The sequence below is a fragment of the Saccostrea cucullata genome, unplaced genomic scaffold (assembly GCF_032062105.1).
Source record: "Saccostrea cucullata isolate Sc308-1 unplaced genomic scaffold, CSIRO_AGI_Scuc_v1 ctg21302, whole genome shotgun sequence".
NCBI classification, from domain to species: domain Eukaryota; kingdom Metazoa; phylum Mollusca; class Bivalvia; order Ostreida; family Ostreidae; genus Saccostrea; species Saccostrea cuccullata.
Genome location: NW_026935720.1, coordinates 1 through 6,604, shown reverse-complemented (window position 1 = coordinate 6,604; position 6,604 = coordinate 1). Strand labels below are relative to the sequence as shown.

General features: G+C 34.6%; 1 pseudogene; it reads right to left on the bottom strand.

Annotated features, from left to right (window-relative positions):
- Positions 1 to 156: 156 nt before the first annotated feature.
- On the bottom strand, positions 157 to 6,413 carry LOC134243621 (3-ketoacyl-CoA thiolase B, peroxisomal-like; annotated as a pseudogene).
- Positions 6,414 to 6,604: the final 191 nt, after the last annotated feature.

Genomic DNA, 6,604 nt, shown 5'->3' with positions numbered 1-6,604 from the left:
ATAGAGCAATGAGCACAATTCTTGAAAATTTTTTCTCACTAATAAAGAGACAATGACTAGCTCGCGAAAATAAGGTGTCGCGAAAATTAAGTGATCTACAGTAGTAATCAACTATTCATGCCTTCAGTTTCATTGAAACAGACAAACTCTGGAATGAATAATTTATTAAGTAAGAAAACATATCATGATTAATGATGATTGATGTTACATGACAAATAAATTAAAAACAAATTAAACATGAACTATTGTCAGTAATTATTATATTTTAAAGACCCAGATTGATTTCTAGTTTTGAAGAATGATTGAATTGCGAATCAAAATCCTGTCTTAATCAATCAGTTATTTGATTTAACCCACTGTAAAATGACTATATCATTCCTATCAAGCATATAAATAACATTATACTATCTGCATATATAAATTTACATCTAAAATAAAGTATCAGTACATTAATTAAACATAATTTTAAAAATGCAGCACCAATTTTTTTCCCTGTTCATTGTTCTTATGATGGCCAATAAAAATACAAGATTGTAGAATGTCTTTGTCAAAGGAAAATCAATGCCTTGATAAATATCACAGACTCCTCCTCCTCTCACAAGCTCCTCCCCCTGACTCCTCCTCCTTTCACAAGCTCCGCCTCTCCCTCCTAAGTCCCGCCCCCTCCACAAGCACCTGTTAGGCTGGGCCTGGGTACTCAATCAGACAGGCAGCTCCCATTCCTGTCCCCATACACATAGAGACCACACCAAAGGCCCTGAAAAAGACACAAAGTAGACCTCATTTTATTTAAGTTTTTGGTACATGTACATGGTTAGTTTGGTTACTACCATTTTCTTTTTATGTGGTTAATTTGTGTCAGGAATGTTTTGGAAAATTGATGCTATTTTTTTTTTATTTTAACATTTCTTATCTAGATAGATTTTGAATGTAGGAAAAAGAATTTTAAGTATTCTATAATCTTGCTGCTTTTAAAAATATATTTTCTTCTTGATCAATCAAAGTCTATAAGTATTGATGAAAGTAATTTGCTTCAATTCGGGTTTCAGTCTGTATGAAAAATATCTGGGTGCTGATTTAAAATTGGATTCCTTTGATGTTTATGTTTTATGACATCAAATTTAATTTCACAAATTTCTGACAATTCATTATAAACAATTCGAAAAATATTTTTGACATGTCCTAAATGGCCTCTCATAATTAAAAATCAAGTACAATCAAGGATTAGAAAAAAAACAAAACCTTTTTCCTCTTCTTTCTAATTCATGTAGGAGTGTTGCAATCTGTCTCGGCCCCTGTGCAGCCCAATGGGTGACACAGAGCTATAGCGCCACCTACTGGGTTCACTTTCTCGGAAGGAATTCCCAGCTTCTGTACAGTGTAAAAAGCCTGACTGGCAAACGCTTCGTTGATCTCAAAAACATCAATGTCGTCAATAGTTAAACCTGAAACAAATCAACTGATGGTTACGTTACTGAATTGATATATTTTTTTTATATCTTTATTCTTTCAGAAAATTTGGTCAATTGAAATTAGATTAATAATCAACTGCATTCCTCTAGATTTTTAAAAATAATTATCAAGATTCATTCCATTTGCTTTGGCTTTTTTATTTCAAATCTACTGATCAACTTTCTTATTTCAACTACACTGCTCACAACAGATTGAATATCAAAGCAAAGGTCTTGGAACAAGTGTTATTTCATTAAGGATACTTGACAAGTACCACAGGAGTTGGAATATCTATCAATTTAACTGAAAGCCTCAGTAGCTAAAAAATATGTAATACTGTAAAAATAACATGTTTTATTATTTTTCTTTATTGTTCCGAATATCTGATTGGCTCAAACTAGATTACATGATCAAGTATAAAAAGTGTTATAGACTGGATGTTTCTATTTTAAAAAAAATTATAAACCTGCTGTTTCTCAAATTGGAAACGTTCTTCTGTGAAGCAACAATAGGCTAACGTCACAATAGTCTTTATGAACTGGATAATTCTAAAAACAGGCCCATGGGCCACATCGCTCACCTGAGTAACTTGAGTGATGCAGATCTTTTTTAAAGATTTTTTCTGATATATATTTGTATGTAAAACTTCCATCCGTCTGTTGTGGCCCCGCCCTACCCCTGGGGGTCATGATTTTAAAAATTTAATATCTATACTATCCAAGGATGCTCCCACATAAGTTTCAGCTTTCCTGGCCCAGTCGTTCTTGAGAAGAAGATTTTTAAAGATTTGTTCTATATATTTCTATGTAAAACTTGGATTCCCTATTGCAGCCATGCCCTACCCCTGGGGGTCATGATTTTAACAATTTAATATCTACACTATCCAAGGATGCTCCCACATAAGTTTCAGCTTTCCTGGCCCAGTGGTTCTTGAGAAGAAGATTTTTAAAGATTTGTTCTATATATTTCTATGTAAAACTTGGATTCCCTATTGTGGCCCCGCCCTACCCCCGGGGGTCATGATTTTAACAATTTAATATATATCCAAGGATGATCCCATATAAGTTTCAGCTCTCCTGGCCCAGTGGTTCTTGAGAAGAAGATTTTTAAAGATTTGTTCTATATATTTCTATGTAAAACTTGGATTCCCTATTGTGGCCCCGCCCTAGGCCCAGGGGTCATGATTTTAACAATTTAATATCTACACTACCCAAGGATGCTCCCACAGAAGTTTCAGCTTTCCTGGCCCATTGGTTCTTGAGAAGAAGATTTTTAAAGATTTGTTCTATATATTTCTATGTAAAACTTGGATAAATTGAGGCCCCGCCCTACCCCCGGGGGTCATGATTTTAACAATTTAATATCTACACTACCCAAGGATGCTTCCACATAAGTTTATTTCCTGGCCCAATGGTTCTTGAGAAGAAGATTTTTAAAGATTTGTTCTATATATTTCTATGTAAAACTTGGATTCCCTATTGTGGCCCCGCCCTTCCCCCTGGGGTCATGATTTTAACAATTTAATATCTTCACTACCCAAGGATGCTTTCAAATAAGTTTCAGCTTTCCTGGCCCAGTGGTTCTTGAGAAGAAGATTTTTTAATGACCCCACCCTATTTTCGTATTTTCTTCATTATCTCCCCTTGGAAGGGGTCTTGGCCCTTGATTTTACCATTTTTTATTCCCCTTCCCCCAAGGATGCTTTGTACCAAGTTTGGTTAAAATTGGCTCAGTGGTTCTTGAGAAGAAGTTGAAAATGTGAAAAGTTTACAGACGGATGGACAGCTAGACGGACGGACGGACGACGGACACCGGGTGATCAGAAAAGCTCACTTGAGCTTTCAGCTCAGGTGAGCTAAAAACAGATACTGCAGCTGGTTTTCATTACTGTGATGTCAAAATGCAAATGACATAACAATGCCTTGAATGAGAAGGTAAGTATTAGAAAGAAGGATTTTAAGACATTTCTTTTTAACTGATAAAAAATAATAAAACAATTGTAGATTTTTGATTTGGTACAATCCCTCGATATATAGACCTTTGAGAAAGCTTGGTCGATATGCTCTCTCTAAGGTCTATATATCAAGGGATTGACCTCATCAAAAGGCTATAAGGCCATAATATATAAATTGCTAAATTCTCATCCGAATTTTTTTAAAAATCGAGGCGGGCGGGCGGCTTTTAAGGTCTTCCGTCTTCACGGAAGACCTAATAGTGATTCTACTGTTTCTTATTATTATTATTTTTCCGTACATCTAATTTTGTGCACGCGATTTCTCGAAGACTACTGGACGGATTTTCATGAAATTTGCAGGAATAATGTGTCATTATCTGAAGTTATTTTATCCGCGAGATTTTTTGGAAATTTTTTTCTGGTGCCAAGTAACGGACACTTTTCTGATTTTAAAATGACATTTTGTCCAGGATTAATCTCAAGAACGGCAAAAGATATAACTGTGAAACTTTCAGAAATTATAGATCGTGATAAGTACTATCCAGGGCGCGATCTTTTGTTCGTCGTCTCTACTTCCGGTTGTTACCAGATGCGAATTTAAAAAGTCGAATTTTTAAACTTTTTTGTTTTTCAATATTTTTGAATTATTTTTGGATGGTTTATAAACACTCTTTTAATTAGGCTAAATATATAATTTGTTTGTAAATTGATAAATCCAAACTCGAGATATTAACATTTGAAAATCTGAAGCGGGACCAAAATGGCGGAGGTCTTTGTCAACTCCGACATTTCGCAATAGGGGTTTACAGAGGCAGTCGAGCGTTTGATTGAATGAAAGCAACATAAGGAGCAATGAAATGTGAAGGAATTCTTGGATTGTCACGACGTAGGTACGTTGCAATTCTGTCTCAAACTACATTTATAATCCAATGTATCCTTACACATCTTCGTGATAAACAGGAAATTAAAAAAGTGAACCATTCATTGCCATTTCACTGCTTTAGTGTCACTTGCCTATATACGATATGTGATGTGTTAAATATACTTTCTACACCTCGAAATTTACGCGATAAGAACGCTCTTTTGTCATTTCATTGAAGCTGTCACACCTATTTAATAAGACATTCCAAAGGTAAGGCGTGAAAATTTACTCGTGGCGTTTGGCCAGAATTATGAATAGTGGCCCGCCTTTCATAAATCTAAGACATTTTCTGTATATACAAGTATATACAAGTGCTTTTAGAGTAGTGACCTCAATAGCGTGATGGATAGCGAGTTCGGTATAACAAAAAGCGCGTTGAATTTTCCATGAAGGGCGACCCGGGTGAGACCCCCCATGTGTCAGTATTTCTTTTTCATTTTTGGCTGGATTTTTCGTTCTTTATTTCAGAATCGGACGGAAGACCTCTCGTTGCTCGCAACGAGATCGTTTCTAGTATTTTATATTTTTTTATTTTTTGGATTTTGCAGGTTTTTTATTGACCTGGTCAATCGGTGTAATTTTATCTACAATACCCGAATAAAAGTCATAGTAAAGGTTCAATTATCTCTTACTTCACATCATCACCAATCTTTTTCAACCAATGACCCTTGTTTAAAATATATATGCATGTATTACACTTATTACCATCTTTTCAGGCTGTCAAAATCTTGTCGACTTTTGCGGGATTTAAAACGAAAGTAGAATGGTAGATGAATACTGATCCCAATCAGAATTACGATGAAAAAAAACTGAAATAAAAAAAATCGAGGCGGGGGTATAAAATAAAGGGGGCGGGATGAGAATTTAGGAATATTTTTATTATGGCCTAAATGTATAATACTGTAATTGTAGTATTATGTATTTGTTTAATAATAAACATTTCTTAAAATTAATAAGTATGCCAACTCCTGTGCAGATACACATTCCAAATTATTTCCACATACTGTAAACCAACTTTTATTCGAGAGAACTTTATTTTGTGATTTCCAGGGGTAAACTAGTTCGCGGCGATTAATTTTCCCAATCAAGTTTTTCTTATCTATTGTTATTAGATACAAAGACTTTAAGGACTGGTTTTTACGTTGAAAAATATTCCTGATGACAAGGCTCTTGGAACCTCGCAAAAATTTCTTGCACTGGAAAAAATTTGGTTTACAATATTTGAAATTAAATTTAAGTAAAATTAAAATACCTGCTCTTCTGAGAAGCTCTGGAATAGCCCACTTCCAATGCCCATTATATCGGGGGGACAGCCGACCACGGCGAACCTGGATCACCCCGAATACCTTCATCCCTCGCCGTTTGGCCTCTGCCCTTTCGGGCCATAAGTACGGCAGCTGCTCCATCGCTTACCTGGCTGGAGTTCCCTGCAAATAAATACAGTAAATCTGAATCTATAGTGCCTTACAGTGTATCAAGGGAAATTCTTGATATAATAATGCATTAAAAAAGCTTACTTAGAACAAAATAGTATGGTTAACATGAAAACAACTTCTATATCTACGGGAATATTTAAGGGAAGTACAAAAAAAGTTCAGAAAGTATTAGATGTGTGAAAATTAAAAGCAGATTTAAAAGGGGGATAACTTTTTATAACTTTGGCTAATTTCCGTATAGAAAAATAGTGAACCCTGAATCTAGTGACTTATCAAGTGAACATTCTTAAGAGATAATACATGAAAAAATTTTTTTAGTACAAGTTATAGGGGTTTTTATTGAAATATAATTCTATATTTATGAGAATATTTAGTGGGACTGTATACAAATTGCTTCCAGAAATGTATTAAAAAGTTTAAAGCAGATTTAAAGGGAGATAACTTTCATCCCTTTGAAATTCAAGTGGCTGAAAAATTAATTGCAAATAGCAATTGATATACATTTAGTGTAGCTAAAATCATTGAAGAATACAGGACCACAAGTACTGTGATTCACAACCTGCAGTGGTGGATCCTCCCTCTTTAAAAGCTGGCTTCAGTTTCAGTAGTTTCTCTAGTGTTGTGGGTTGGGCCCTTCATCTTTAGTGACCTTTTAAAGAACAACAACAAAATCCTATAGACCTAAAAAATTAAGAAACTCATACTCTTCACATATTTGCAAGCCATACAAATTTTTAAAGTTTGTTGACAATATAATAAGACAAAAAATCACTCCCTGGAAAATACGAGTTAATTCATATTTTTTCCCCCAAAAAATTTTCAAGTTTAAAAGGCTATACA